This window comes from Callithrix jacchus, chromosome 3 (assembly GCF_049354715.1).
Source record: "Callithrix jacchus isolate 240 chromosome 3, calJac240_pri, whole genome shotgun sequence".
Lineage (NCBI taxonomy): Eukaryota > Metazoa > Chordata > Mammalia > Primates > Cebidae > Callithrix > Callithrix jacchus.
In genome coordinates this window covers 147069409-147088980 of record NC_133504.1, presented here as the reverse complement: position 1 = coordinate 147088980, position 19572 = coordinate 147069409, and positions in this window count along the sequence as shown.

The following is a 19572-nucleotide window of genomic DNA, read 5'->3' as shown; positions in this document are numbered from 1 at the left end:
ATACTTAAAGAACAGAACTTTCAGCCTAGAATCTCATATCCTGCCAAACTAAGCTTCACAATTGAAGGAAAAACAAAATCTTTTATGAACAAGCAAGTACTCAGAGATTTTATTACCACTGGGCCTGCTTTACAAGAACTTCTGAAAGAAGCATTATACATAGAAAGGAACAACCAGTATAAGCCTTTCTAAAAATATACCAAAAAGCAAAGAGCATCAACATAAAGAAGAATTTACATCAATGAATGGATAAAATAGCCAGTTAACATCAAATGGCAGTAACCCTAAATTTAAGTCGACTAAATCCCCCAATCAAAAGATACAGCCAAAACCTAATGGTATATCCAAAGATACACAAAGACTCAAAACAAAGCGTTGGAGAAAAATTTACCAACCAAATGGAGAGCAAAAATAAATAAATAAACAAAAAGCAGGAGTTGCAATTCTCACATTTGATAAAATAGATTTCAAAGCAACAAAGATACAGAGGTAAAATTATCAATGCAACAATAAGAGATCTTAATACCCAGATATATAAGACCCATAACGAGATTTAGACTCAACGAGACAGAAAATTAATAAGGATATCCAGGACTTCAACTCAGATCCGAAACAAGTGAACTCAATAAATATTTATAGAGTTCTCCATTTTAAATATGCAAAATATTGATGGGCCATTATTAATACCCATTTTTAAGAATAAAGCAATATTCCTGTTCTCTCTCCCTCTTTTTCTTCCTCTTTCTTCCTCTCCTTCTCTCCTTTACTTTTCAACATCCTAGTTCCTCACCTCTACTCAATACATTCCTCTGAACACCTGATTCCTTGTGATTCTCCCATCCCACTGAAACCTCCAATCCATTAAAAAAAAAAAAAAAAAAAAAAACCAAGGGTGAAAAAAAAAAAATTTACCTAAGTCAGACTGGAAACTCTGCCACTTCCCAGGGTGACCTTGGAAAAGATACTTAAGCCTACTGGATTTCAGTTTTCTCATCTGTCAAATTGGGTTAATGATGGCAACAATTTCATAGGATCCTTGTGAGGATTAAATGAGTAATGCATAAAAAACCTCAAAGCATCGCTTGCCATATATATGAGTTATTGCTAGTCTTATTTTTACACTTATAATTGACTTTTTTCCATTTTCTATTGCCATCATACTGCTATATGACACACAACCACAAACCTCAGTACAATAAGAAGGTTCATACTCAACCATCCAACAGCTGGGGGATGTAAGATAGCCTTCTTGTTTGCTCACATGCCTGGGGTTTGACTTACTATTAAAAAAAAAAAACAACCATACTCAAGTCAGTAGAGTGATATGGTTTGACTGTGTCCCCATCCAAACCTCATCTTGAATTGTAGCTCCCACAATTCTCATGTGTTGTGGGAGGGACCCAGTGGAAGGTAATTGAATCATGGGGGCGAGTCTTTCTTGTGCTATTCTCATGATTTTGAACAAGTTTCATGAGATCTTATGGTTTTATAAAGGGGAGTTCCCCTGTACAAGTTCTCTTCTTTTGCCTGCTGCCATGTGAGATGTGCTTTCACCTTCCATCATGATTATGAGGCCTCTCCAGCCACGTGGGACTGTGAGTCCAATAAACCTCTTTCTTTTGTAAATTGCCCAGTCTAGGTATGTCTGCATCAGCAGCATGAAAGCAGATTAAGAGAGGGAGAGATGGCCTAACTTCAGGGAAGAAACAGCCTGACTTGGGGGAAGATAATCTGTTCTTCTTGTCCCCTCTCCAGCTCCCCTCTCCACTGAGAGCCATTTTTATCAGTCAGCAAAACTTTTCTCCACTCTTTTCACCCTTCAATGTCCAGAATATCCTCATTCTTCTTGGGTAGAGTACAAGAACTTGGGAGCCATGGAACATGGGTACAAGCTATAACGCAGGTGAGCTGGAGGATGCCAGTGTGACCAAGCAAGGCGAAGGTGGGGTGTTGTCAGCGGTCCACAGCTTGCAAAGTGACTGAGAAGAAAAATCCTGCATCATTATTGTATAGCTCTAAAAGATAAGCACGTATATTTTCAATTTAACTGATTATCATTACATCTAAAAATTTGTTGAAATTGTCATATATACACTGTTCAAATTCCCTATGCTGTTTGTTTCTTTAAGATTGAAAAAAGGACCATAGATTGTGATTTTATTATGTCTCATTAGTGTCATTTAATTTATTTTTTATATTTTTTATTTTTATGAGTACATAGTAGGTGTAGGTATTTACAAGGTTATGAGATATTTTGATATAAGTATACAATGTTTAATAATCACATCAGGGTCATTTAACAAATAGGTTTCCAATCCCTCTATTTCTTTCTCTGCCATTTATTTGTGAATGAAACTGGTTATTTGTAAAGAAGAGTTTCCCATAGTCTTCTGGTGTTGTCCAACAATTTCCTCTGTCTCATTAGTTCCTATAAGTTGGTAGTTAAATTTAAATTCAGCTTTGTGGGCTTTTTTTTTTTTTGGCAAGAGTAGCTCAGAGATGGCATTTGTACTTCAACCAGTTGGTTTAAGTCTTTTTTTTTTTCTTTTTTATGTTAATAGTCACTGATTATCATGGCCTCATTACAATCTTTCCTTTGATGGCAATATTCTAACTGTTATTTATTTATTGGTTGGAATAATATGAAAAAAAACTTGCCCTCATCATCCATTTGTTTACTTACTTTATGTTAGAGTCAATATAAAAGAGGCAGGATGAATATTTGATTTAAAAAAATATATAAATTATGTATTAAATATTTATAAATAAATTATATATGTATTTACAATGTATATATAAATTATGTGTAATTATTATAATAGTTTATTATATATATGTATATACACATTTAAATATATTTAAATATATCTTTTTTGTAAATATATATATACACACACTCATACACATTTTTAAAATTGAGGTGGTTTCCTAACATTCTCAAAGGATAGCTGTTGATTCCAGTTTAAAGTTTTTCTAATTCTACTGGAAGAGTCTTTACCATTTCACTGCAGATATCCCAGTACAGGCCTGCTCTTGGAGGTTCTGGATACTTACTCTACAGGGCTTCCAAGTTCAAAAATGCCAGCACCATCTAAGCAGTACCTCTTCTTCAGAGTTCTGAGTCCAATTTTCTGGACTTTATGCTTCCAATTTCTAATAATTGTAACTTTCCTCCTTTATTTTCCTGGTCATAGGTAGTGGTTGTTTTCTGTCATTACTACTTCTGTAAAATCATGGTATTCCTATTTTTTTCTAGTTAAATAATTTCATTTAAAAAAATCTGAATCCTAGAATAATTTTGAACGAATCCTGTCAATGGTGACAGACATTGAAACAGTTTATTTATTTTTCCTATGGTTAATTAGTTAGCTCAAAACTAATTATTAAAAAGTCAAGGTTTTCCTGGATATTGATTTTTCTTTTAAATGGATTTTTATAATCAACATGTCATGCTCCAGACACAAGCATTTATTATATGATAAAGGCCATATTTAAATCAGTGGGGGACAAATTATTGTAGCTGGGATGAAGAAGTGTTGCTGCTGTGACACTCACAGGAATTGTAGGCAAGACAGGAAGTCTATCACAATTTTATTTTCCCCTAGTGGCTCCAATTTTGCAATAGTGCCTCCTGCAGACAAAATAAGAAAAACCAGTAAGCAAACAGAAATGCAGTTGGATGTGTCCCAGTATGCATACCCAGTCAGTTATAGAAGGGCCAGTTTTGAAGCTGAGACACAAGAGTTTAATAACTGTATATTTATAGTCTCCTGCAATTACAAAAAAGTGTTGCTACGTGGGTAACATTGTACATATAATTTTTCATATATTTACCAGATTTTGAGATAGATTCCTCAAAATGAGATTGCTGGGACAAAGGTTAATTGCAGAATACTGAGAAATTCTCCTCCTGGGATAGTTGTCATTTTGCATTTCCAACATTAATTATGACAGTGCCTGTATTCGCTCAGCCTCATCAACATGTATTGTCAAACTTAGGAATTTTTACCAATCTGACGGGTGAGAAAGAGTATATCGGTTTAGTTTTAATTAGCACATCCTGTTGTTATGAGAGAGTTGTATTTACATATATATGTATTATATGTATATAATATATATAATACATTTACATGTATATGTATTATATGTATAATATATACATATAATACATATACATATATATGTATTTCTTTTGCATTTCTATTTGCATTTCTTTTTTCAGTGAACTGTTTTTATCTCTTTTGCTCATTGGTCTTTTCCTTCTCTATTTTCAGAAAGCTTATGAATATTAGGGATAGTAACTACTTTAATTGATATAATTTGTAAATGCTTTTTCCAATTAATCATTTGTGTTTTTAACTTTGCTTATTTTTTTGCAATGTAAAAGTCATTTCTAATATGATTGATCAATATTTTGTTGCATCTGAATTTTGACTCATAATTAGTACATTTTCCTCAGTCTTGCGTTTTTCCGTATTTTCTTGACGTTGCATAATTTTTTTTTTATTTAGAGCTCTAAACCAGTTGGAATTTATGCTTACACAATGTTAGAAATAAATACAATTGTATCTATTTTCCCTGTCTCACCATTACTTATTAAAAGTTCATCTCCTTCCCCCTGTTTAATGTTGCCACATTTCTACTTGCAGTAAGTCTATGTATGCATTGTCTATTCTATCATGCTGGCTTCTATTTGCACAATAATAATTTAAATACAGAGACACTGCAAAAAATGTTTTAATAACTAATGGAGTTATCCTTTTTCTGATTTTCATGTCTGTATTAATTTGTTCTTTTAAATAAAGTTTGTAATTAACTTCCCACACTCCAAAGGAAAAAAAAAGTTAGTATTTTTCTTGGACAAGCTTTAACGCTATCAATCAACTTATGGAAGATTAAAGTCTATGTGATATTAAAGCTCCCTATCCAAAAACATGATATGTGCTTTCATTTGTTTATAAACACAAACACACACAAATACACATTCGCTGGACATTAAGTTCTCATGTACGCATTCTATTGGTTTATTTTCTCTTTTGTAAATCATATTTTTTTATCCTTATCCTCTTTTAGAAGATTCATTTTATGATTCTCATACCACCCACAAATTATGTTGTTTCTCTATTAATTCTTTTTATTTTGCTTATCTATAATGACACCATCTGCAAATAGAGATTAATTCTTACTTTCCAATTCCTATGCCTCTATGTTTTCTATTAACTAATATTGTAAGCTAATATCTGTAATAAAATGTTGAATAGTAATAGAAATAGAAAAGACATTTGCCTTGTACCTGACATGAAGGGGAAAGTCTCCAGTGTTTTCCCATTAGGTAAGAGACTGAATTTCAGACAAGATGTGTATGTATCTGAATGGGCATACATGCACACAAAAATAAAAGTCATAGATTTTTATTTTTAAAGCATAATAGATTTTAAATATTGTCAAATCTTTATGCATATATGATTTATTTCCATATTAATAAAATTGATTACATATGTGTGTGTGTGTGTGTGTGTGTGTATTTTTTTTTTTTTTTTGAGGAAGAGGAGGAGTCTTGCTCTGTTGCCAGGCTGGAATGCAGTGGCAAGATCTCAGCTCACTGAAACCTCCACCTCCTGGATTCAAACAATTCTCCTGCGTCAGCCTCCTGAGTAGCTGGGACTACAGGCACACGCCACCACACCCAGCTAATTTTTTTTTTTTTTTTTTTTTTTTTTTGTATTTTAGTAGAGACGAGGTTTCACCATGTTTGCCAGGATGGTCTCCATCTCCTGACCTCCTGATCTGCCCACTTTCCTCTCCCAGAGTGCCGGGATTACAGGCATGAGCCGCCGCACCCAGCCCTAAAATGGATTATATTAATTTCTTTGTTAATATTCAACTATCCATACATTCCTAGAGTTTGTTTGTTAACATTTGACTATCCTTGCATTCCTGGAATTTGTTTGTTAATTTCCTGGAATCCAAGAATAGTTTGATAATCAAATGGTCATTATTTATTATTCTAATATTAAGAAATGAGATTCGATTATTATTTTATTTTGAAACAATCTGTATAATGTTTATTATCAATAATATACTTGCTTCCTGATATAAATTTGAATTTTTCTTTATTACTTCTGTTCTAGAATAGTTTAGACAGTCTTACGATTTTCTTATTTTCAAAAGTTTGGCAAAATTCTCCTCTGGACCCGTTTGGGTTTATCATTGGGTTTTGTTTTGTTTTGTCGAATAATCTCATTAAGTACTTCCTCTATTTATCCTACAGTAATTATGTTTGGACTTTATACGTTTTATGATCATTTCATTTTAATAAACGTATTTTGCTAGGAAATTACTCTTCCCTCTAAACCAAAATCTCCACATTTCCCTCACCCCCAGCCCCTGGCAACTACCACTTTAAACTGTGCTTCCATGCAACTTTTTAAGATTTCACATGTAAATATAGTTCTTTTTCTTAAATGGTAAATTTGCTATTTAATTTGCCATTTTGTATTCAGTGTAAAATAAGGGTGCAGTTTCTTTTCATGCATGTAGATGTCCAGTTTTCCTTTGACTATTAAAGAGAGTATCCCTTACTCATTGCATATTCTTGTAACTCTAATGAAAGATTAGTTAACCATATATGTGTGGGTTTACTTCTGGGGTCTCTAATCCATTGGTCTGTGTGCCTGATTTTATTCAAACAGTATGTTTTGATTATCTACAAGTTTGTAATATAGTTTGAAATCAAGAGGTGTGATTCTTATTCAGCTATGTCTTTTCTCAAAATTGCTTTAGCTATTAAAGGTCTTTTGTGGTTTCATGTGAATTTTAGGATTATTTTTCTGTTTCTCTGAAAATTTCATTGGAATTTTGGTAAGAATGACACTGAATCTCTAGATTGCTTTGAGCATTATGAACATTTTAATAATATTAATTCTTCTAGTCCATAAAAATAGGATATCCTCCCTTTTATTTTTATCTTGTACAATTACTTTTCAAGCTGTTTTACAGTTAAATATTTATTTTATCTAGATTTTCAAATATATTTGCATAGAGGTATGCATAATAATCTGTGGTATCTTTCCTTCAGTTGAGAAGGAAACATTACCATTTCTAATTTTCTGTATTTACTCCCTTTACTTTTTAAAAACATGACTCTAGTTGTTTGTTTAGTCTAGTTGATAATTTCAAATAACAGGGTTTACTTTTGGATTTACGGTTAGTTCTTAATGGTGTCCTGTTTGCTACACATTTCAGTTTTGGAGTCAGTTCTGCTTTCTTTCTGTTTGTATAGTCCTTTCTAAAATTTTCTTGTTCCTAGCAGTTGAGTATTTAATACACTTTTCATTTTTGTTGTTATAGGTATTTATATAATCTGTAATTTTTCTCTAATATCTAACTTTGCTATATCCCATCAGTTCTGAATACTGAATTCTCATGATCCTTTATTGTTTAGGTCTGAAATCTTAGTATATTCTCTTCAACCCAACAGTCATGTGATGGTTAATTTTATGTGTCAACTTATGGAGTCATAGAATACAGAGATATTTGGTCAGACTTTATTCTGAGTGTGTCTATGAGGGTGTATTTCAAGGAAATTAATGTTGAGATCAGTAGAGGGAGTAAAGCAAATTGCCCTCCCCAGTGTGGGTGGATTTCATACAATCTGTTGAAGTCTGAACAGAACAAAAAGCCTGACAGTCCCATGAATAAGAAAGAACTCCTCCTACTGACTGTTGAACTTGGACATAATCCTTTCTGATCTTTGGGCTCAGCCTGAAACATCAGCTTTTCTTGGGTGTTTGGCCTCTGGATTTTGAATTGAAACTTATATCATATGCTATCTTGGTTTTTAGGACTTTTGACTTGAATTGGAACTATTGTGTGCTCTCCTGGATTTCCAGCTTGCCACCTGCAGGTCTCAAGACTTCTTAGCCTCCACAATGGTGTCAGTCAATTTGTTAAATATATCTCTTTCTATATGTACATATATATATATGTACATATATATATATATACACACAAATACATATATGCATATACAATGTATATGTATTTGTATGTGTATTACATATGTGTGTATGTATATATAATGACCCTCCTGGGTCTCCAACTTGCCACCTGCAGATCTGGGGACATCTTAGGCCCCATTATTGTGCCAATTTATTACAACAAATGTCTTTCTATAGACACAAGCTACATACATATATATGTATGTGTATATATACTCTATGCATATATGTGCATTATATATGCATATATAAATCTATGTATAGAATACATATGTATTCTAATATGTGTGTGTGTGTGTGTGTGTATGTCAATTTTCACAATGCTACAAATACCTGAGACTGGGTAATTTATTAAAAAAAAGAGGTTTAGTGACTCAGTTCCATACGTCTGGGGTGACCTCAGGACAACTGCAATCAAGGAGAAAGGGGAAACAAGCACATCTCACATGACAGCAGGAGAGAGAGAGTGTGTGAAGGGGGAAGAGCCCATTATAAAACCATCAGATTTCATGAGAACTCACTATCACAAGAACAACGTGGGGGAAACTGCCCATATAATTCCATCACCTCCTACCTGGTCCTTCCTTTGACATGTGGGGATTATGGAGATTACAATTCAAGATGAGATTTAGGTGGGAATACAGAGCCAAAACATATCAATGTATAATAGGTACATGCACACACACACACACACACACACACACACACACACAGTGGTTTTGTTTCTCTGAAGAACCTAATACAAGTTGCTTAACAGAGTTTTTGTTGTTGTTTTCAAATTACAGGTGGAAGGAGCTGTTTTATAATTTTTGATTTTTTAATTGCAGTATGTTCAAATAATGGTATTTATATTTCAACTACACATGCACATAATTTTGTTGTTTAGAAATTCTATAACTATATTGTTTGGGGGCAATGTTAGAACATGATCTGCTTTGGCTTTAAAAATGTGCAACTCTCCTTTCAGTCATTAATGTTTTTTATTTGTCTTTCAGTCTTCTGTTTTATGAAAATCATGTCTATGTTGTATTCAACCTACTGCTCTAAACTGTTTGCTTAAACAGAATGGAAAATCAGAGAGAAATAAACTTCTATTTTTTAAGAATACATTTCTGGTCTCTCTATTCGACTTCACTTTACTGTATATAACTAATCATAGACAGACCTATCAAATTTGTAGCTTCAGAGAGAGACTGGCTCAGTGAAAAGATACCTTCCTCAAATGATCAGTTATACCCAATGAAAATAAAACATGTCTAGTATTTGGGACTAAGTCATAAAAGAAGATGCTTTCTGTCATTTTGCCACTTTTTTCCCTACAATCACTTTAAACTCTAATAATTCAATTCCACAAAGTAGTAACTTGTATTCTTAGGGCATTCATAACATAATCCAGAATTTACTAATTTCTAAAGGGTAAGAAATGCAAACTATTAGCTGAATGACTATATAAATGAGTAATATTTAAGACCAAGTGAATAATATTGCTTAAAATTTTTATATATCAGATAAATTCTACAAATAATATATTTATCTTTTTACAAGTCTATTTCAGAAAAACCACTATTCTAAATTTCCTCATATCATAAAATTGGTCACGTTTAAGGTGTATAACATTTAGCAAATAAAGAAAATACGAGCAGGGTGCAGTTGCACACTTCCATAATCCCAGCACTTTGGGAGGCTGAGGCAGGCAGTTCTTTTGAGGTCAGGAGTTTGAGACCAGCCTAGTCGACATGGCAAAGACCTGTCTCTACTAAAACAACAAAAAAATTTAGCCAGGTGTGGTGGTACACATCCATAATCCCAGTTATTTGGAAGGTTGAGGCATGAGAATCACTTGAACTCAGGAGGCAAAGGTTTCAGTGACCCCGTATCACACCACTGCTGCACTCTAGCCTGCGTGACAGAGAGAGGCTCTGTAAAAAAAAAAAAAAAGAAAAGAAAAGAAAAGAAAAGAAAACAGAAAATTCTCTTTTAACCAAAAAAATTGAAAAATTGAAACTGACCAAATTTCAATGTGGTTCCATCAAGATACAGTAAAATGATTACTATTTTTTTAATTTTACAAAATAATTACCGTGTTCATCAAATACATTTCTTGTTGTCACAGTAGGAACATAACAGAAGCATAATTCAAATGTATTTGCATTTCAGATATAGTATTTTAAAAATACACGGACAAATTGAATATACACATATACCAGAGAACTGAGCAGTTACTTACCAGTAATTAACTTATGAATAACTTTTCTGAAATGGTGTGGGGTCAAAAGTCCTATCCCATTCAATGGGGGATGATAACCTCCATTGCTTTTGTAACCTTGAGTAGTAATGTATGGAATTACTGGAACTGTTAAATTGTAGACAATTTAGGGAACTTACGGGATACAAAAACTTAGGATTGTCTGTGAATCTAATCACCATTTTCATTACATCAGTTGATACAGTAATAATATACTGTAGTGACTGCTCTATTATTATAGTTGAAAGAGTTAAATACTCAAGTTCAGCCAGGGATGGTGGCTCACAATCCCAGCTACTTGGGAGGCTGAGGAAGAAATATCACTTGAGCCCAGGAGGCATTCAAGGCTGCAGTGAGATATAATTGCACCACTGCCCTCCACCCTACATGACAGAGTGAGACCTCATCTCTATAAACAAAGAAAAAGAAGTTGGAGAAATTTAAGGTTTTAGGTTATTCCTAGGAATGCTTGTCTTACATACCAGTATTTGAATGTTTCATCGAGACAGAAAGGTGGGGATAAATACAATGTGTTTAAAATTTGTAGTAACTGCGAAGCTCATTTGCTTACCTGGGGAAAATTTTAAGCAAAAATTTTTAAAGTGCATTTTATTAATGTGCACATGGCCTATAAATCTTTAGTTATTTCCTTAAAATTAACAGTCATTTGATAAATTATATAATCAATTCAATTACAGATGCCTAAAACACTTTAATAAATACCTATGACTTCTTAACCCACATTTTTTTCTACCAGTTTATTTCCCTGCCTATTTTTGAAAAATCAAACTCTGCATATATTCATCTAAATTTGTCATACCTGCAGTACTCAGCATGTGTTGCAGCAAAAATAGTTTTAAAACTGCTTAATTTTAATATTATTTCTATGGTACTATAGTGGAATCACATCATATATGTATTTAATTAATTCGATTCAACTATAGAGGCTTTGTGACAAAGAGATAGAGACAGTGGAAAGGCAAACAGAAAGGCAGAAACTAAGGGGGCTGAAATACAGATATAGAATCACAAAGACAAAAAAGGACAGAAAAAATGTATAAAGGGCTGAAAATTCCATCTATTTTTCTGCTCAGTAAGTCTACATGCTCCTTGGTTGCAACTTGCTGTCATAAAAGGGCACATCCTCACACTCTGTGAGTACACTGTCCAATTACATCCATCATGTATATGCCTTGGCAAATGTATATTACTGTATACATTTCATATATGCAAAAAGAAAGCTATGTTAAAATTATATGCATAATTTACAGGTGTAATTTAAGATAATATTTAAAGAATAATTTTTACCTTAACAGGTTTATTTTTAGAGTCCAATCCTACAAAACGAAGAAGTTGTTTCCCTTACCCCATTCATGTGATCCAAGCTCTAAACAATGCTAAAAATGAATTTTTGGAGATTATCCAAATTTTGAACTAGGACTAGTCTTTGTATTATCAAAGTTAAATATAGAGCTCTTTATATTACAGAACCATGGCATTAATATTTAAGTACCACCCCTTAATAATGATTCCTTACAAAGCTGAAACCATCATCAACATTATCATCATCCTTATCATCAATACTTCCTTTACTCAATTATTCATTTCACCAGGTAAAAATTTAGGATTACCTATTAAGCATTTGTTTTAACTAAATTCTGTAAATCAGGTATTCCCCTCAACGTTATAATAAGAAAATGGGAGTGATAAGCCAGTTAGCTAAGGGGCTGAATTAGCCTCTGAACACAGATTTTTCTGAATCCAAAGTCCATACTATTTTAGGAAGTTGTCTTTAATGCAAAAATCTAGAAAGAACAATATGTAAAAAGAGTAACAGAACATTGTTTTCAAAACTGTATTCAACTTTATTTCTGTAGTTGGCATCACATTTACCATTTAAATATTCTTATTTTTGAAGTAGTTTAAAAACTCTCCTGCATATATTATCCAATAAAATATCTATATACTTCTTTCTTCTTGTTGTTATATTTGTCAGACACCCATCATTTATGGCTGTGTGTCTGATTGGAAGATCTTTCATTTCAAGAATGTGAAATGTTTCCATGGAGATCAGCTTGAGATAGCCCAGTGACGAGCTTCTTAGCTATAATTTCACATTGGTTTCTATGGTTTCCAGATAGGGGAAGAAAATGAAGTTGCAGATTTTTTTGTAATGTAAAAGGTTATTGGAAAATAAGAGATGCTGCTCAAATTAATGTCATCACCTAAGGAAAACAACTGCTGTTACTGCAAAATGTGAGAGATTTTATGACGTATGTTACGCATGTATGCACTTTTCTGCACTTGTAATAAATGAGGAACTATCATGATACTTGAATAATTTCCCAAGTTAGCAGACACAGGTTTAAAACAGGTTCTAATAAACATGTTTTTGCAATGGTTACTAATAACTGGCTTGCTATCTCCTCTTCATTTTCCTCACATCACATCCTGATGTCACACAGTGCGTTTGTTAAGTCAGTAAAGAATATAAGTAAAATTCCACAACAGAGATATATCTCTTTATCCATTGTCAACACATGAGACCAACATCCATACAATTTTTTGGATAGATCTTACTGTTAGTGATGAAGCTGTGAACCAGTAAATACTAAACCTAACATGCAAATTCCATTAAAGTGGCCAAACATAAATCGTACTGATCAAACACACAGCCTCATTTTGGCCTTATTCTCCAGCCTAATTCTTTTACTTACCGATCCCTCCAATAGCTGGCATGCAGATGCACTATCTAACCACTTACCATCATCACTTAGCATGAAATCAAGATTGTCTTGTTGGAGGAAGTATGTGAAATTCTCAATGGAGCAGTAGACTAAAAGGCAAGAGATGTGGATTCTATTTCTATCTCTATTTTTCAGTGACTTCCATGTCACTTAACCAACCTATGGCTATTACGGGTATGCATATATTCAATAGGGTAAATGACCAGATTACAGACTTAATAGGATTACTGTATATTTCAAATGTGAAAAACATTTAATCTATTAACAACTGTCACGGCACATTAATATTGAAAATTTTAACTTTCCTCTTTACACTTATTATTCACACTTACCTGCTGTGCAATAGCAAAACATTGCCCCAATAGCATAGTTTTTCCAAATAAAGGAAGAACACATGTCAAAATGAAGCTTTTCGGTAACTGTCAAATAACACGTCATAATAATAATACATAATAATATAATTTTTCAAGAAGTGTGTGGGATAATATAACATTTACATTGTAGCTGGTAATTTGAAAAACTTATTCAAAAGTTAGTTTTCAGATACATACAGAATAGCAAAATGGCTTGCATTTTTATAATTTTTATATTTTACGTATGGCCTGAATATAATTTCCAGTGAGAAAGGTTAGAAACAGTAAAAATCGACCGGGCGCGGAGGCTTATGAGGCCAAGGCGGGGTGGATCACCTGAGGTCAGGAGTTTGAGACCAGCCTGGCCAACATGGGAAACACCATCTCCACTAAAAATACAAAAAATTAGCTGGGTGTGGTGCTGTGCGCCTGTAATCCCAGCTACTCCGGAGACTGAGGCAGGAGAATCGCTTGAACTGGGGAGGCAGAGGATGCAGTGAGCTGAGATTGTGCCACTGCATTCCAGCCTGGGCAACCGAATGAGACTCCATCTCAAAAAAAAGAAAGGAGAGAGAGAGAGAGAGAGAGAGAGAGAGAGAGAGAGAGAGAGAGAGAGAGAGAGGAAAGAAAGAAGAAAGAAAAAGAAAGAAAGAAAATTTAAAAAATTCAACATCTAAGTTTGATTATAAGAAATCTGTGCACTGGGTGCAGTGGCTCACACCTGTAATCCTAGCACTTTGGGAGGCTGAGGAGGGCAGATCACGAGGTCAAGAGATCAAGACCATCCTGGCCAATATGGTGAAACCCCATCTCTACTAAAAATACAAAAAATTTAGCCAGGCATGGTGGCACATGCCTGTGGTCCCAGCTACTCAGGAAGCTGGGGCAGAAGAATCGTTTGAACCCAGGAGGCGGAGGTTGCAGTGAGCTGAGATTGCCCCACTGCACTCCAGCCTGGTGACAAAGCAAGACTCCGTCTCAAAAAAAAAATCAGTGGCCAAAAATTTAGACAGGATAATAATTTTAAGCATATATGTACTCCTAAAATAATTTTCATCTTAAAAATACAGATGTGTAGGCCAAGTGTGGTGGCTCATGTCTGTAATCCCAGCACTTTGGAAGGCTGAAGTGGGTAGGTCACTTGAGGTCAGGAGTTAGAGATCAGTCTGGCTAACATGAAGAAACCCCCATCTCTATTATAAATACAAAAATTAGCCAGGCATGGTGGTGCACGCCTGGATCTCAGCTACTTGGGAAGCTGAGACATGAGAATCCCTTTAACATGGGAGGCAGAAGTTGCAGTGATCTGAGATTCCAACACTGTACTCCAGCCTAGGCAATAGAGTGAAACTCTGTCTCAAAAAAAAAAAAGAAAAAACAGTTGTGTATATATACATGTATATCTATACCTATCTATCTACATAGACAGATATATAGATAAATACATATGCACATTTTCTCTCTCCACCCGACATGAACTTACATATATACGTATATAAATTCAAAGAGGTAAGACTTTAATCCTAATTTCAAATCAGAAAATATTCAAGATAAATTTAAGAGAGAAACTATCATTTAAAACACTCACTATGGCCAGTAATGGTGTCTCACACCTGTAATCTTAGCAATTTGGGAGGCTGGGGCCAGCAGATTCCCTGAGCTCAGGAGTTTGAGACCACCCTGAGCAACATGGTGAAACCTGTCTCTACTAAAAATACAAAAAAGTAGACGGCACGTGCCTGTAATCCGAGCAACTCAGGAGGCTGAGGCATGAGACTCACTTTAAACAACTGAGCCCAGATGGCACCACTGCACTTCAGCCTGGGCCACACAGTGAGACTGTTTAAAAACAAAAACAAGGCTGGGTGTGGTGGCTCACACCTGTAATCCCAGCACTTTGGGAGGCCAAAGTGGGTGGATCACCTGAGGTCAGGAGTTCAAGACCAGCCAGGCCAACATGGCGAACCCCTATCTCTACTAAAAATACAAAAATTAGCCAGATGTGGTGGTGGGCACCTGTAATCCCAGCTACTTGGGAGGCTGCAACAGGAGAATCGCTCGAACCCAGGAGGCCGAGATTGCAGTGAGCTGAGATTCCACCTCAAAAACCCAAACCATAAACAAAACAAAACAGAAAAACTCATTATATTCCATATGCATTTTGTATCCTCATTTGCTGGCTGATGGACTCTCTTAATAATCTTATTTCCTCCCAATCAACAATGACCTCCTGTCTTTTCTAGCTTCAGTTGAATCCTTCTTCAGAACTTGCAACTTATATATATGAAGAAAGACTGGTAGACAGTGTAACCTGCAAGTAAAAGAACAGATTCTAAAGCCAGAGAGATGTGAGATTGAGCCCTGACTCCATTGTTTATAAGCTGTGTGTCTGAGAAAATTTCATGTCACTTTGAACCTAAAATTTACAAGTATAACTTCCTATTATCAGCTGTCCAAAGAAGAAACAATTCAGATCTGATTTTACAAGATATACTGACCATACCTGAAAGCAGATAGTTTTAACTACGTAGTTTGACCCCAGGTTGGCCCTAAAGGAAAAGGAAAATTTTTCTGGTAGGTAGTGCGTTAAGTAATGCACATAGTTGTTCATTTTGCCTGAAAGGAGAGATGGCCAAAGATACAATTTTACAATGAGTCATGGGATACAGCCAATGGCTTGATAGGATGGTTGAGAAATTAGAAGAGACAGTATTCCAAAATGGGTGAAAATGGTCTGGGAATGGGTTGTGGAAACAGACTTCTCCAAATGGGCACAGAGTGGAAGATATTCGTGTTCCACATCAATGCTCAGCAAAAGGAAAATCAGCAGAAGAGTATCTCAATAATCAAGTGGACAAGATGACCCAACCTTATGTTCATCAGCTTTTTCAAGCAATCCTGTGTTTCCACAATGGCTCAGAGACAAAGTGACCATGTCAGCAGAAATGGAGGTTGGGCACAGGCTCAACAACATGGAGTTCCACTTATCAAGGCTAGTTTGGCTATAGCCACTGCTAAGTCCAAGCCTGCCAAATGGAAAGACCAATACTGTATCTCCATTTGGCACCATTTCTTGGGGGAAGGGTGTGGATCACGCAGCCATCAGTGTCAGGTTGATTCCACTGGACCATTTTCATTGTGGATAAGGCAGCACTTTGTTTCGCTTCGTGTGTAGATTTACCTACTTTCCCTAAAATTCTTCTTAAATATTGTCATCCATGGACTTGCAAAAATGTCTTATTCAGCATCATGGTATACAACGCATCATGGATTTTGGTGAAGAAATTCATTTTACAGCAGATGAGTGCAATAATGAGCTCATGTTTATGGGAGTTACTGGTATTGCCACACTTCCCATCAATGATAGAATGGAGTAATAACTTTTGAAATGTTAGTTACTGTAACAGCTCTGTAACACCACCTTGCAAAGCTAAGGTAATGTCTCCCAGAATGCTGAATATGTTCTTAATAAGCAAAAACTCATGGTGCTATATTCCTGGAGCCAGAATTTACAGATCTGGGAATCAAGAGGTGAATATGGGAGTGGGTCCTTTCACTATTAGCCCCGTAGTGATACACTAATGTTGGTTTCTTATTTCCATGATTGTTGGCTTTCCTAGTCTAGAAGTCTTAGGTGTCTACTACGGATCACAGCAATGGTGACATTAAACTGGAAATTCAGAGTGCCATCCTGAGAGTAAAGGGAGACAGTATGTTTTTAGTCTTATAAGGGAAGGTCGCCATCAAGCTAGTAGAAGTATGTGTTGAAACAGTCTTTGTTTGAAATATAAGTATGTTTAGAAAAGATATACACTGATAGGAAGTTGACACAGGGTAGGTTATTGTGGCTTTTGAGTGTCAACTTTGCTAAGCTTGAACTACTTACTCCCTTCCCTTTATAGTTTCAGATTAGAGTTGGCCACAAGAATGAAAAAAAAATGTCTGACATAGGATGAAAATGAAACATCAACCATTTTATATTTAGAAAGTGGGCGTAGATCACCAACACTGTGGCAGCTTATACAGTTTGTTGCTGATCTCTTGGCTTGCTGCACTGACCGCTATTCAAAATCCCACTAATTGTTCTCCTTCAACTTTTTAAAATTGTAGGCCAGTTGAATATGCAGCTCCATAGTGAAGGGCATCAACTTCTCTACAGGTCATCCATGTCATCTTAGATAGAGAAAGTGAGAAAAACGCACATATTCCAATTTGTATTCATGATTTCAGTATATCCTTCCCAATTCCAGTTGGTCCTAGCTCTTAGCTACTTCACATGCAGCTTCCTTTGCTGAGAACCATTCAACACCAGACATGGAGGTAATAGTACTGTAAAGAGTTCTCCAAACCATTACAGTTTGGAGAATGTTAGAAATACTGTAAATGGTCAATCCCTAACACCTACCAATTTCAGATCTTGGGGGAAACACAGAAGAACCTTCAAATAGTAAACATGGGGCCTAGGCATGTGCAATGATCTATATCTGGAGAATTAACAATGCTAGTATATAACAGAGGTTGAGAAAAAGACTGATTGAAATCGCTTATCCAGTAGCAGGAGGTGGTCTCCACTGCCAATCGTGGTAGATATCCCTTAGGGTAGTCTCCAGTGGTTTCTGCCATCAGGTAATCATGCCCTTGTATGACCTCCCCTTGTGTATCAGCTTGATTTGATGTCTCATTTGTAGTGAACAGAATGTGGTAGAGGTGACAGAATGTCACGTGTAAGATTAGGTTACAAAAAGCTCCTGTCTTGGGCACCCTCTCTCACTCTAAGGCATATCAGCTTCTATGTCCTTAGCTGTTCTATGGGAAGACCCACATGACAAAGGAATGATGTTCCAGTCACCATCTTGCAAGGTCATGAGGCCAGCAAACATTTTTTTGAGTGAGTTTAGATGTGCTTCTTCCCCCAGTTGTACCTTGAGATGATCACAGTCCTGTCTGACAGTTTGATTGTAGAAATGTCAGATCTTGAGCCAGAGGCATCCAACTAAGTCATGCTCAGATCTGACCCACAGAAATTAGAGATAATAAATGCTGAATTTTGGAATAATTTGCCAAACAGCAACAGAGAACTAATATGCTTTCCAATATTCACTGCAACCCACAATGATAAGCAAATTCATTATTTTCAGACTAATGGGGACTCTGAATTACCTAAAGCCACCTATTAATTCATTAATTCAACCTAATTGAATGTAATCAAGTCCTGTGATAAAGTTATAAAACAATTGCAAAACCTATGCTTTTATGGAGTTTTGTATGCAGACAATAAATAAGTAAATAAGCTAACTCTATCTTAAGTGTGGGCCGGGGACAATGGCTCACACCTGTAATCCTGGCACTTTGGGAAACTAAGGTGGGCAGATCACTTGAGGCCAGGAGTTTGAGACTAGCCGGTCAATATGGCAAAACCACATCTCTCCTAAAAAGACAAAAATTAGCTGGGCGTGGTGGTAGGCGCCGGTAATCCCAGCTACTCAGCAGGCTAAGGCAGGAGAATCACTTGAACTCAGGAGGCAGAGGTTGCAGTGAGCCGAGATCATGCCACTGCAATCCAGCCTGGGTGACAGGGTGACAGAGTGAGACTCCATCACAAACAAACAAATAAATAAATAAATAAATCTTAAGTGAGATTATGATAAGTAATATAGAAAAAAAGCAAAGAAGCAAGAGAGAGAAATTCAGGCCAAAATAAAGGCTGCAATTTTAGAAATGATAAAAGCCTCCTGAAGAGATGAATGAACAAAACCCAGAAAGGTATGAGGGAGTCATACAGAATCCAGAAGTGCATGCCAACTAGAGGGAGGAGCCAGTAGAAGCCTGTTGATGCAGAAGGTAAACTGGCCAGTGTAGCATTCAGGGGACCTTTCTAAGGACTTCAGCATTAACTCTGAAATGAAATCAGAATCAGGTTTTGAATGAAAATTCATATCACTTGACTATGTTTTAAAATGAAAGCTGGCTACTGAACTGAAAAATGATTGTGTGTGGTGGTCGGGGGCAGGTTTGGCAGGACAGAAACTGCAGAGACAAGAGGACTGGTTAGAAAGATTTTATAATAATCTCAGTGAGTATATTGGTTCAGACCAGGGTGGGAATGATGAAGGGCGTGAAAAAATGGTCAGTTTCTGAACACTGATGGTCCCCTACTTAGGACAGTTCAACCTATGATTTTTGATTTTGATAGGTTTATCTAGATGTAACCCTATCATAGATTGAGG